Source organism: Sarcophilus harrisii, chromosome X (assembly GCF_902635505.1).
Source record: "Sarcophilus harrisii chromosome X, mSarHar1.11, whole genome shotgun sequence".
NCBI classification, from domain to species: domain Eukaryota; kingdom Metazoa; phylum Chordata; class Mammalia; order Dasyuromorphia; family Dasyuridae; genus Sarcophilus; species Sarcophilus harrisii.
This window is the reverse complement of record NC_045432.1, coordinates 31,512,385-31,527,648: the sequence shown is the minus strand read 5'-3', so window position 1 is coordinate 31,527,648 and position 15,264 is coordinate 31,512,385.

The window sequence follows — 15,264 nt, the reverse complement described above, 5'->3', positions numbered from 1 at the left end:
TCCCTGAGCTCTGTGCTTATACTTTTGACATTTTGGATAAAGATGTGAATGGGGTATCTGTCCATCTAGCTATCCACAAATGCAATCTGTGATCTTATGATCATTGGCTGAATATAAACAGAGAAAACAGAGTTGTATATAAAGACTTATATTTGATATCTAAAAATTGACTTTTTAAACACAAGATGTTGGAATCATAGTTAGACAACAGTTTGTCTAAGTAAGAGCTTTTGGTGGACTGCTAAAAATGGATTAATAATGAAATCAATTTTCCTGCTGCTCCTAGGAAGGGGCTGACATTTTGTTTCTCACGAGTAGTCAGCATCATTGTATGGAGGCAAGAGGCTTAGTTTCTAAAAATGAAAAGATGCCAATTCCATTGTATTCTTCCTCATCAAACCATCTTAGAGTATTCTGCTTGTTCCTGGGCACCACCATTTAGGAATTGTAGCCCATGCAAGTTTTGGAGTTACTTGCCAAAGCTCCATTTTCACTGGCAAATTGGATCCCTAGAGGCCAGTTGTTTTATCTCCCTTCACAGTTACAGGGGTATCCGTGAGGTTTGGTGGGGGGGGGGGGCGGGAAAGAATTCTAGTACAGTATAACTTACAAGCCTTCACTCATGTGTTTCCCCTCCACAAATACTGGTGATATTATTTAGTTATACAGACTTAAGTAGCTTTTAAAAAACAGGTATTTACTATGTGGTGGTATAAGTAGGCAGCTTAGTTGCTCAGTGTATAGAGCACTGGGCCTGGAGTAGGAAAAAAAAACCAAGGTCAAAATCCAGTCTCAGACATGTTCTAGATGTGTTACCCTGGGCAAGTGACTTAACCTCTGATTGCATTTACTGGAGAAAGAATTGGCAAAACAGTCCAGCATCTTTGCCTAGAAAACTCCAGATGAGGTCAAAGGTTTGGACGTGCCTGGAATGACTGAACAACAAAATGGTGATATAATTGATGCAAAAAGGAAGTCTTATTGAACAGGATAAACTGAGTGAAGACCTGTCATAAAAATGTGGCCTTGATCTATGCCCCAATCGTGACTTGAAACTTTGCAATAACAAGTTGAGCTATAACTAAAAGCTGCAGGTGTTCCATTATCCTAGATAAACATTTCCCTCCTGTCCCTCCACCCCCACCTCTTAATTAGCATTAAGTATTTAATGGGTAAAGAATTTGTTATTTACTAGTGTTTTTTTGCTTCTGGGAAAGATTTCCACATTTAGAGTATAAGCCTGAACTCCCTCCCCCAAAAAAGGTCAGAAGGGGTAGGGGTGCCTCTGGTTAGGGTCTATATAATCTTGTGTTTTTCAGTTCGCACTTCACACTTTTCCACTGATACCTTGTCTTTTGGAACTGGCCCTTTCTTGGTGATCTTAATAAATCCTTTTTTAATTTTTACCTTGAGAATCTCTGATATTAATTTGGGCAAGCACTGTCCCACACATTATGGTGAAATAGTTCATGATGGAAAATATCTTGAAGAATGGAAAGTGGTGCTTTTTGGCCTTTGCTTATGAGTACATTAATTCTTTGAACTACTTACTATCCGGGGGTTCTTGGAGACCCACTGGTAAAACTCCATTCAAAATAGACTGGCAGTTCATATGAAAATGTGCAAACCTGCTCTCTTTTGCATCCACCTGGAAAATCTGAGACACTTAGGAGGGAGCTTTGTAAAACTAGCTTGACTTATGACTGGCCTTAGTTGGGTCTCTTTCCTGTTTTACCCTACTCTCAAGCATCTTTGTGTTTCAGAAAACATGGGCCTCTTTTCTCTTTCTCTTTGTTACTCTTCTGCTTTGCAATTCTATACATGTTCTGGTAATGATGGAAGAAAACTGGAAACAGAATGAGGAACTTTATTTATCAAGGGTATCTGCTTTATGGAGCAGAAATAAATTGAGGTGACTACTCAAGAAATCATCTGTTAAAGTAACTCCCAAATTAATGATAAACAAAATTGAGTTTTCGTGAGGATGCTTTTCCTCCAGCTGTACTCCTGGTGAAATAAAGTGGTCAAAGAAAAATTCCTATTAATTTCTAATTCAGAATGATTTTAGGAAGCAATTTTCACTCTAGTCTGGAAATGTTTTCATGACTTTCTAAGTCTCCACAAAGGGTTCAAAATCTAGCGGCATATACATGTTTCCAGAGGCCTCTTCTTCCTCTACCCTGTCCCTCCTTTTGATGAGAGAAGGGCTGGGTAAATTCTAGACAGGTGCATATTTTATGAAAAATAGAAATGGCCTTCCCACCTGATCTCAAATCTAAGGACCCGTTGGCTCTCATTGGCCAGAATTTCCCTTCCTTGGAATTGTTCCTTTGGATTAAGGCAGGGATTGTGCTGCAAGAAGGCACTTCAAAATGCAAACGTGTCACCCAAGAGGCCTAAAACATTTGGCATTTGGCATGAATTAACTACTTGAATTTCCTGATGGCGTGCAGGGGAGTGTCAACAAAATACCTTAGCTGGGATCTTAGGTTTGTAACTAGAAAGAGCTTTAGGAATCATCTGTTATGACAGACTTGGATGTCACAGAAGTGGTTTTGTATAAGTTGGGCTGTACTAATTAATGTTTAAGAAGTTTTTTCTTAACATTCAACCTAAATATGCCACTCTGCAGCTTTCCCCCAGGGCTCCTCATTCTGTCTTTTGGAGACAAAGAGAACTTTTTTTCTAAGTTCTACAAGCCACCCCTCCAAATACTTGGAGACTGCAGTCTTATCCTTTCCAAACCCCATGTCTTCCCTTCTCCTGGCTGGGTATGCCCAGTGGTTAGATAATGGCTCAATAAATGCTCACTGATTGATTCATTAATTGGCCTTTCATCATCCTGGCCAGTGTCTTGTTGACTTTCCCATGGTATATTGCCCACATTTTAGAGGTCAAGAAATGGCCACAAGAAAGGGGAATGAATTGTGCAAGGTCACAAAGGAAGTGAGTTCCCAGGCTGACTCTTGAGTCCAGGTCCCCTGACTTGAATTCTTGTTCTAAGTGCAGTCTACCCAGACTTTCCAAGCTTATACATCAACGGATCTGCATGTTGTTGATTTGGATAGATTCATGCTGGAGATGGATGGTTTGAAGGAGCATTTCAGAAGCCCTTAAAAGAAGCTAAAACCATGCCAGATTACCTCTGTGCTTGGGCATTTGGAGTTGGTCTGTAACATTATTGAGCACCCACAGTGTGGAGAATACTGTATAAGACTTTTAATTAATTCTCTGTAAAATAGCCAAATTGCTTGAATCATCTCAAATTAATCCATTCTGCTCACAGTACCTGCTGTGCATGGCACTTTTACCTATAATCTGCTTTGCTATATGTGGGTGCCAGAAATAGAACTCAACCAAGAAAGGTATGTGAAGCCATAACTGTAATTCACCATTTATGCATTTGTAAAAACACAGTGCCTTGTGATTAGTGACCTACAGATCATCTCTACTCTTTCATAATTGTCACCTCCCCACCTAGCTTTTATACTCCATGACTTTCCTCCCACCTGTACTCACTTTTACCAAATGTCATTCTCTTTGTTTCTTGGATACTACTTCTAAGTAACAGGTCAATTTTTAGTCATCTGAAAGTAGCCAACTAACAATAAAATGTGATGAAAATGTTTTCTAAACTTGAAAGTGCTAGAGAATGGGAATTATTTTAACACCATTTATAATGTTCTTCCTTACCTCCTTTAGACATCAATCCATTAGTAAGCTTTTTAATGGAAGTCTCCACTTACTCTCACCTTTCCCCCTATGTCCAATCAATTGTCAAGTCTTATTGGTTCTGTTTCCTGAATATTTCTCCCAGATGACTCCTTTTCTCCATTCAATAGTCAATCCCCACTTTAAGTCGGGACCTCATCACCTCTTACTGAAATACTGTAATGGCCTTATTGGATCTCTTGAATTCAGTCTTTCCCCTTTCCCAATTGCTTGCAGTTCTTAAAGCTCATGTCTGACTATGTTGTTACCCTAATACAGAATTTTCATTGGCTCCTTGTTGCCTGTGGGATAAAGTACAGATTTATCTGTTTGGCATTTAAAGCCCTTCAAAGGATAGCTCCAGACTCCCTTTGAAGGATGATCATATATTATTCCCCTTGTCATTCTTGGTGTTTTTAGTATATGCCATTCTGACATTGCATCTCCAGCATCTGTGACTGCTCATTCTGGCTCCTGTGCCTGGAATGCTCTCCTTCCTCACTTATGCTCCAGCTTACCTCTCTTCAAGGATTAATTCAAGTGTTATTTCTTTTGGGGAGCTTTTATGATTCTGTCCTTTGTGTAGTTCCCCACTCCAAGCAAAGGGGCTCATTGAAGGCAGGGACTGTCTCATTTCTGTCTTTTTATTCCTGGGGTTTAATAAGCCCTTAACCAATATATATTGGTAGATTCCTTGGCTGAGGGATTGAATGGTATGACTTTCTAACGTTGGGTTTTCTTGGAGACATAATCTTTCCCTGACTTGGTAAGGCTCCTGGGACAAGACAAATACCAAACTGATGAAATCTGCTCATCTTACTTCGCAGATTTAAAGATATGTTCTTGAAGAATCCATAATCTTTGTTAACCAGGACCTTGCTTTTTTCACTCCACTCATTACTCTTGTGCTTCTCAAGTGCCTATGACTGGATTTTCCACTTGTCTAGAGCTTGGGAAGATAAAGAATATCAATAATGTCTGGTAGCTGTCCACTCACACAAAATCTAGTAGTAAAAGGGGACCTAACCCTTTTATAAGTTGAGGTTACATAGTGCAATCAGACTCTTCCTATACCAGGTCACCAGAATGATGGAGTTAGCCACCAAAATGATGGGTATGGTGTGAGATTCCAAAAGTCTCTGGTTACAGGGCAATTTTGTGATTCATCCCAAAAAGCTTTGTAGGCATAGACCCCCCCCCCCCAAATCAAAAGGTAAAGATTTTATTAAGCTGCTAAGAGTAGGCTAAATTCCAAGAGGAATTAGCAAGGAAAGGAGTTTGAGCAATTAAAAAGGGGAAACACAAATTCCCTAGTGGAACTCACAATTAATCGGGAGGAGGGTGACATGGGGTAAGAGTACACCATAATGGGCTAGTTACTAAAAGGGATTTAATACTCTAAAAAGAGTTAGCAAATATCTACAATATGAGCAGATCTTTTATAGGGAAAGGTTTGACATCATCTATAGCTTTCTGATTGGATACAATAATATGGAGTTTTAAGAGACTTCCACCTGGGTTGGGACTGTAATAGAAAGTCCACCTGAACAAAAAACCTACTTAAAAACAAAAGACCTAAACATAATCAAAAGGGTCCATTTATAATCCTAACAGCTTTCCTCTCAATTTGCCTCAGAAAGTAGCTAGGCTTCAGATTTTTTACAGAGATTCAGACTTTCTCTGCTAATGCCCACCTTATCACATATATAACACTTGTGTGGACCTAATCTTGTGATATCCCATGAAGATTCCCAGACATGTCACACTAGTTTTGAGATACTGATCAAACATAACAATATGTTTAATTTTATTATTAATTTCAAAAAAGACATAAATAAAAAAATCACAAAATATCTTCTGTACTTATAGGGTATCCCTTTTCACAGTTAATATATTCCCAATGGAGGAGCATACAGAGAGAGCAGACCAGGTAAACTTGTAGTTCTAGGTTGCTTGTAGTACCCCAAATTCCAAATCAAAAGAAAAGATAATTGGAAAATGTTTCGCAAATAGAAAGAAATGCAGTAAACACAGACGGTGTCAATTTGTGGTTCTCTAAGGCACTATATGGTTTATAGAACACTGGTGACTAGGAAGCATTTGCAGAAGGGCATACACAGAAGGAACACAGAGGGCATCTATGCGTAGGGGGTACATGTGGCTGGAGTATATCTATGGCCAAACACCTAACCCTCTCCATCTTGTGGAACTATCAATTGCCTCTGGTGTTACTGCTCTGGTACCTACAGCACATCTCTCCTTTCAACCTGCTAGGTCTCCTCTCTTGAGTGTCTCTGCTGATCTCAGATCTTAACAATAGTATTCCCTGGGGGGAGGGTGTAATTAATCCAATCTCAATATCCTTTCTTATTGGCATAGAAATGAACATGGATGAAATAGACAGAACTCTCTCATTCCTGCATTTATTATGCATATCTGTCAGTAGTGAAACCTTTGTAGCTTTCTTATATACAAAATAATACATGGTAAATACATCCGGCCATGCTTTGTAAGCTCTAAGGAGGAGAGAAGGTTATTAGCCACTGTTGAAGGGTGTAGGAGGAATATACACAGATATCAGAGAAGGCTTCCTGCTGGTAGGAACATTTGGATTGAACCATTAAGGAAGTATAGCAATTCAGTAGGCAAAAAAGGTGAAAGACATTTCAAGCACAGAGAATAGTTTGAGGAAAGTCATGGAAACACAAAGATATGGGTCATTTTTGGAGGACAGAGAGTTATCTACTTTGTGCCAAATGAAGAATGGAGGAATGTGAGATTTAGTATAGATAAGTCAGAGAGTATAAAATTGATAAGGACTTTCAAGGCTAACCCAAGGAGTTTGAGATTTATTAAGGAGGTTGTAGGGAGCCCTTCAAAAAAATTTTTAAAAAAATTAATATTTTATTTTTCCAATTTAATGTAGAACCATTTTAAAACAGTTTTTGAGTTCCAAATTCTCTCCCTGCCTCCTACACTTCACCCCCTCTCCCCCTGTTTAAAAGGCAAGGTATCTGATATAGGTTATACATATGCAGTCATGCAAAACATATTTCCATATTAGTCACATTGTGAAAGAAAACACAGACCAAAAAAGCCCCCATAAAAATAAAGTAAAAAATAGTATGTTTTGATCTGCATTCAGACTCCATCAATTTTTTCTCTGGAGTAGGTAGCCTTATTCATCATAAATTCTTTAGAATTGTCTGTGAGTGAACTCAAGCATCTTTTTCTATTCTGGAACTATGACCAGCATCTACTCTTCCCTGTGGCTGATATTTCCTAGTGTCCTACTATTCCTCCTTGTCCTGGGACTATGATCCATGCATTTGACCCAGAACTATCTAGCCAGCAAAGGGACCTCTGTAATCTTCTTCTGCCCAATTGTACCTCCCCCTTTATGATCTGAAGATTGAGAACTCTGGAAATTGTTGCTGCTAATTCAGGTTACTTGACAGACTGGGCCATCTTCCTGCTTACTTATTGGGACTGCCCTGTTGCTGACTTGTTGGTACCTGTGCTGGACTGTACTCCCTTCTCATCTCAGTGAGAGAGATCTTTTTTGGCCACCCTTTAAGTTTTATTGATCTGGAAAATTGTTCCTTCTCATCCTCGTGTTGGATTTTCCAAAAAAACAAAGCAAAATGAAGTCATGAAGAGTTGGACATAAATGAATGACGAAAAGTATCTACAAGAATATGAAAGGATAGGATAGTGGAATCTTGTAATTAGAGCTTTCTAGGTCTAGAGCTAGAAGGGGCTTGAGAGATCATCCAGCCCTGTCATTTCACAAATCAATTTGGATTTAGGAAGACCTGGATTCAAATCCTCCCTCATACATTTATTAGCTGTGTGATCCATGAAATGAGGAAGTTAGACTCAACTTATATCCCTTCATAAAGATCTAAGATCCAATGACCCTGTGCCTTGGTTAGGGACACTTAGATAGGAAATGGCACAATTGTAAATAGAAGCGAAGACTTAAAAAAAAATCATTATTTATTTATTTATTTACAAAGCATATGCCTAGGTGATTTTTCCAACACTGACTCTTGTAAAACCTTTTGTTCCAAATTTTCCCCTTCTTCCCCCCACCCCCTCCCCTAACTGGCAGGTAGTCCAATACATGTTAAATATGATAAAATACATGTTAAATCCATGATATATTATATATTTAAACAGTTATCTTGCTGCACATGAAAAATCAGATCAAGAAGAAGGAAGAGAAAAACTGAGAAAGAAAACAAAATGCAAGCTGAGAAAGAAAACAAAATGCAAGCAAATAACAACAGAGAGAGTGAGAATGTGTAATATTTTTCTCTAAAATTTAATGTTCTCTGAGAGCAGGTTCTCGGGGGACTTCTGGGAGCAGCCTTAGTTTCATTTCAGTGTAATAATCACCTCATATGCAGCCAGGAGTTCAAGTCCAAATCATTTGTTGTCTCTTCAAAATCTTGTCCCCTTCACTTGGGGTTCAGGGGGCTTTTCTGGAGGCCTTTCGGATCTTGGTTTGTGTGTTCTCCACAGGACAGCCTGCCACCACTTCTTTTCTCTGTCTTCCTTCGTTCTGCCCAGCTGCCGTCTCTGGCTTGTGAATCTCCTCGACTGAATCTTGGCTTGTGAATCTCCCGGAGTCCATCCTGGTTGAGTCTCCTAGCTTATATATGCTCTCTTAAAGGTGTGAATCTTGTAGAACTCTAATAAGTACTAAGTACATTAGTGAACTAGAGAACTGTTAAGTATCATGCTAAATTGGATAACTGACTTAGCACCTTATAAGAATTCTAACAAGAATGCTACGTTATGTTCCACACTCTGTTTCCATGGTTCTCTCTCTGGGTGTAGATGGCTGTCTTCATCACTGCACAAGTGGAACTAGTTTGAATCCTCTCATTTTTGAATAGAGCCACGTCCATCAGAATTGATCATTGTATAGTCTTCTTGTTGCCATGTATAATGACCTCCTGGTTCTGCTCATTTCACTTAGCATCAGTTCATGTAGGTCTCTTTAAACCTCTCTGAAATCGTCTTGCTGGTCATTACTTACAGAACAATAATATTCCATAACATCCATATAGCACAATTTCTTCAACCATTCTCCATTTGATGGGCATACACTCAGTTTCCAGTTTAGAAGCAAAGACTTTTGACCATTATTATAATGACCTTTCCCCTCTACTATACTGAATTAACGCATGAGAAATTTTAATATTTTCTTTAAACTATTCCAAGTTGATTGTACAATGAGTATTACTTACTATAATAACATTTTACTTTTCACTTTTGAATTACTTCTCCTTTAGATTCAAAAAACTTCTCTTGTATACTTAAAAAAATACCCAGATATTTGATTTTAGAATTTCATGGATTTTTCCAGATGGTTTTTTAGTTTCATGCAAATTTTTATATGGTTATATGTGAACATGATTATCAATTTAACCTGAAGGCATTGCTCATCTCTTCCTTTTTATAATAATAAATCCTGGAATTAATATACTCTAAAAGACAGAACCAAAACCTCTCTTATCCATGAAAAAAGACATGTATCTTTGGAGTACACCCTTTAGATATAAGGTCAAAGCTTTTCTGTATTTAGCCAAGAGCAAAGCTATATATTGACAATAACTTCTTGTTGTTATGGTCTACTTGACTGAAGTAAACCCATTGGTGATGTCCATGAGACTAATGGCACTATTTCTATCCTTTTTGGTGCCATTATTGTGCCATTCTCTCTTTCTACCTAAGGCATTAAAGTTTCACGATGATTAAATTTTAACATCTAAATTGCTCTTTTATGTTATGTACAAATGCTAAATTTGAATCTTCTAGTCAGAGCTTAGCAACTCTAGACTTGCAGTAAATTCAGCAAACAACACTGTCAAGTGCCTCAGAATTGACTGGTTTTCTCCCTCATTTCTTCTACTTTCCAGTGATCTGGAAGGGTCTTTTTTTTTTTTTTTTTTCTAAACCAGACCTGAGACACATAATCATGGCATACTTTACATAAATTTAGAAGACATTTCAGAGATCTGTTCCGAACCATTCATTTTACAGATGTAATGAACTGAGTCTTGTGGAGGGGAAATAATTTCTTCAAAGTCATGAAGAGCCTGAATTTAAACCTACAACTTCTATTGTCTCATACTGTTTGACTATGATGTAAATGCTCCAGCAAGTTTTATCATGCTGGAAAATCTTTGAGGACAGCCTGGCAGATATTTTACCTGATTTTTGAGACCTATGGAGAGCCATTATAAGGAGGCTACTACCTGGCACTCATTTTTTTTTTTTTTTGAGGGGGAGTGGTGCGGCATGGAATTCCATGAAATTAAAAAAAAAATCAATTATTGTTCATTGGCCCTATTGGGATTCACTTTTTAAAAACTTGATAGCATTTTTTTTTCAAATTACATATAAAGATAGTTTCCTAATTATTTTTTCTATGATATTGAGTTTCATATTTCTCTACTACCCTCCCCCCTCCCCAAGACAGCAAGTATAGGTTATACATGTAGAAACATTTAAAACATATTTCCGTATTAGTCATGTTGTTAAAGAAAAATCTGTGAATACCACAACTTTTTCAGCCATTTCTCCAATTGATGGGCATGCATTCAATTTCCACTTTCTAGCCACTACAAAAAGGGCTGCCACAAACATTGTTGCACATACAGGGCCCTTTCCCTTCTTTAAGATCTCTTTGGGATATAAGCTCAGTAGTAACACTGCTGGATCAGAAGGTTTGATGCACTTTGATAACTTTTTGAGCATAGTTCCAAATTGCTCTCCAGAATTGTTGGATGCATTCAAAATTCCACCAACAATGCATAAGTGTCCCATTTCCCCTCCTCCCCCCCATTCAGCATTATCTTTTCCTGTTATCCTAGCCAGGTATCTCAGAGTTGTCTTAATTTGCATTTCTCTGATTAATAATGATTTGGAGCATTTTTTCATTTGGCTAGAAATAGTTTCTGTTTCTTCATCCAGAAATTGTCTTTTCATATCCTTTGACTATTTATCAATTGGAGAATGGCTTGATTTCTTATAAATTAGAGTCAATTCTTTATATACAAAAATGAGACCTTTACCAGAACCTTTGACTGTAAAAAATGTTTTCCCAGTTTATTGCTTCCCTTCTAATCTTGTCTGCATTAGGCTTTGTTTGTATAAAAGCCTTTTAATTTGATGTAATCAAAATTTTTTATTTTGTGATCAATAATGATCTCTAGGTCTTCTTTGGTCACAAATTCCTTCGCCCTCCACATGTCTGAGAGGTAAACTATCCTATGTTCTTCTAATTTATTTATAATCTCATTCTTTATGCCTACTTCATGAACCCATTTTGGCCTTATCTTGGTGTATGGTGTTAAGTGGGGGTCAATGCTTAGTTTCTGCCATAGTAGTTTCCGATTTTGCCAGCACTTTTTGTGAAACAGTGAATCCTTATCCCAAAAGCTGGGGTCTTTGTCCAACACTGGATTACTATAGTCATTGACTATTTTGTCCTGTGAACCTAACCTATTCCACTGATCAACTAGTCTATTTCTTAGCCAAGACCAAATGGTTTTGATGACTGCTGCTTTACAATATAGTTTTAGATCTGGTACATCTAGGCCACCTTCATTTATTTTTTTTTTCATTAGTTCCTTTGAAAGTCCTGACCTTTTGTTCTTGCAGATGAATTTGGTTGTTATTTTTTCTAGGTCATTAAAATAGTTTTTTGGAAGTCTGATTGGTATAGCACTAAATAAATAGATTAGTTTAGTTATTATTGTCATCTTTATTATATTTGCTCAGCCTATCCAAGAGCACTTAATATTTTTCCAATTGGTTAGAACTGACTTTATTTTTGTGGAAACTGTTTTCTAGTTTTGCTCATATAGTTCCTGACTTTCCCTTGGCAGATAGATTCCCAAATATTTTATACTCTCAGCAGTTACTTTAAATGGAATTTCTCTTTGTAACTCTGACTGCTGGATTTTTTTAGTGATATATAAGAATGCTGATGACTTATGTGGGTTTATTTTGTATCCTGCAACTTTGCTAAAGTTGTGGATTATTTCTAATAGCTTTTTAGTAGAATCTCTGGGGTTGTCTAAGTATACCATCATATCATCTGTAAAGAGAGATAATTTGGTTTCCTCATTACCTACTCTAATTCCTTTAATCTCTTCCTCAATTCTTATTGCCAAAGCTAGCATTTCTAATACAACACTGATTAGTAATGGTGATAGTGGGCCACCTTTTTTTCACTCCTGATCTTATTCATAATGGTTCCAATTTATCCCCATTACATATGATGCTTACTGATGGTTTTAAATACATGCTCCTGACTATTTTAAGGAAAAGTTCATTTATTCCTATACTCTCAAGTGTTTTTAATAGGAATGGATGTTGGATTTTATCAAATGCTTTTTCTGCATTTATTGAGATGATCATATGGTTTTTGTAAATTTGGTTATTGATATAGTCAATAAGGCTAATACTTTTCCTAATATTGAACCAGCCCTACATTCCTGGTATAAATCCTATTTGGTCATGGGGATGATTTTCTGTAATCTTTTTGCTAATATTTTATTTAAGATTCTTGCATCAATATTCATTAGGGAGATTGGTCTATAATTTTGTTTCTCTGTTTTCAACCTACTTCATTTAGGTATCAGTACCATGTCTATGTCATAAAAGAAACTTGGTAGGAGTCCTTCATTCCCTATTTTTTTTTCAAATAGTTTATATAGCATTGGAGTTAATTGTTCTTTAAATGTTTGGTAGAATTCACATGTAAATCCATCTGGTCCTGAGGTATTTTTCTTAGGCAGTTGATTAATAGCTTGTTTTATTTGTTTTTTGAAATGGGACTATTTAAGCAATTTACTTCTTCCTCTGTTAATATGGGCAGCTTGTATTTTTGAAGGTAGTCATCTGTTTCACTTAGGATATCAAATTTATTGGCATAAAGTTGGGCAAAGTAACTTCTAATTATTGCTCTAATTTCTTCTTCATTGGTGGAAAGTTCTCCCTTTTTATTTTTAAGACTAACAACTTGATTTTCCTCTTTCCGTTTTCTAATCAAATTTAGCAAAGCTCTATCTATTTTGTTGGCTTTTTCATAAAACCCACTCTTAGTTTTATTTACTAATTCAGTAGTTTTTTTTTTATTTTCAATTTTATTAATCTCCCCTTTAATTTTAGGATTTAAAGTTTAGTATTTAATTGGGGGGTTTTAATTTGCTCTTTTTTTTAGCTTTTTAAGTTGCAAGGCCGATTCAGATCTTCTCTTTCTCTATTTTATTCAAGTAAGCTTCTAGAGATATAAAATTTCCCCTTATTACCGCTTTGGCTGCATCCCACAAATTTTAGTATGTTGTCCCATTATTGTCATTCTCTTGGATGAAATTATTGATTGTGTCTATGATTTGCTGTTTCACCCATTCATTCTTTAGCATGAGATTATTTAGTTTCCAATTACTTTTTGGTCTATTTTCCCTGGCCTTTTATTGAAAGTAATTTTTATTGCAATAAGATATGAAAAAAATGCATTTATTAGTTCTGCCTTTCTGCATTTGATTTTCATGTCTTTATGTCCTAAGACATGGTCAGTTTTTGTATAGGTTCCATGAACTGCTGAAAAGAAAGTGTACTCCTTTCTTTCTCCTTTGAATTTTCTCCAAAGATCTATCATATCTAACTTTTCTAGTATTCTATTTACTTCTTTAATTTCTTTCTTATTTTGGGGGGTTTGATTTATCTAGTTCTGAGAGAGCAAGGTTGAGATCTCCCACATAGTTTTGCTGTCTATTTCTTCTTGCAGTTCTCTTAACTTCTCCTTTAGGAATTTGGATCCTCTATCACTTGGTGCATATATATTTAGTACTGATATTGCTTCATTATCTGTGGTACCCTTTAGCAAGATATAGTTCCCTTCCTTATCTGTTTTAATTAGATCATTTTTTGCTTTTGCTTGATCTGAGATCAGGATGGCTACCCTTGCTTTTTTGATTTCACCTGAAGCCTAACATTTTCTGCTCCAGCTTTTTACTTTTATTCTGTATGTATTGCTCTGCTTTAAATGTGTTTCTTGTAAACAACATATTGTAGGATTCTGCTTTTCAATCCAGTCTGCTGTCCACTTATCCTTAATGGATAGTTGCCCCCATTCACATTTATGGTTAAAACTGCTAATTCTGTGTTTCTTGTCATCTTATTAACCCCAAATTGTACTTTCTCTTTCCTTTTCCCCTTTCCTTCTTCCCCAGTATTTTACTTGTGAGCACCATTTGCCTCAAGCAGTCCTTCCCCTTTAGAGACCCTCCCCCTTTCATATCCATTCCCCCTACTTTTTCTGTTTTCTTTTCTATTTAGCCTACCCCTTCCCTTTTCCCCTTTCTTCCTCCACTTTTCTAAAAGGGGAGAGAAGTTTCTTGGGGAAACCAAATATGTCTAATATTCTTTGTTTGAGTCAAACCTGATGTGAGTAATATTTACCACATGATTCTGTTCCTATGTACAAGGTCTTCCTGGTTCTGCTCACTTCACAGTGTCAGTTCATGTAATTCTTTTCAGGTTTTTCTGAAATTAACTTGTTCATCATTTCTTATAGAACAGTAATATACCATCACATTCATAGACCACGTGATGGTCAGGCCCTGAATATCTGATTCCTGCCATTACAAAAAGCACTTTTAGGAACAGTTTTTCACATGTGGGTATGGATTCCTTTCTTGTGCTGAGTAATCATAGTGGGAAAGTAGCATGAGGGTGCTAAGAATTATGTTTTTTTTTAAACATCAATAAATTTTACTTTGACTTTTGATACTATAAAGGTAAAATCCTTGTTTAATGACCAGTAAATGGTTATAGTGCTGAATCATAGCCATCTTACTATTACTGCTATAAACAAAAAGAGAAGAGAGAATAAAGTTATATGTTAAAGAATGATTTGCCGGTAGTACCTTGAAGAGGACATAGCAAGAATTAAGAGAATACTATGTTTGGCATTCAAATCCCTTCATCACTTGGCCTCCCTCTACCTTTCCAGTGTTCTTACCCCTTACTCCCTGACATATAGTCTTCGAGATCCATTGACACTAATCTCTTGATTATTCCATGAATAAGGTACTCTATTTCTCAGCTCTAAGCATTCTCTCTGGCTGTTCATCATGCCTGAAAATGTTCTCCCTCTTCCACTCTGACTACTTAGTTTGTGGGCTTTCTTTGAGTTCCAACTAAAATTCCACCTTCTATAAGAAGTCTCCCCCAATGCCTCTTACTATATATATAGCTTGCTTTCTGTATATTTCTTTGCATGTTATCTTCCTCATTAGCTTTTTGAAGGTAGTGACTAATCTTTATCTCTTTTTCTATCCCCAAACTTAGCACAGTACTTCATTCATAGTAAGAGCATAATAAAAGTTTATTGATTGATTGATTAATAGGATGGGCTTGTAACAAATACCAAAAGACAACAGAAAACATTGTTCAATGGGATATTTGATCATCATATTTTGTTTTGCTAGTGATAAGTATTTGCAAGACTACCATCATAAAAATTGT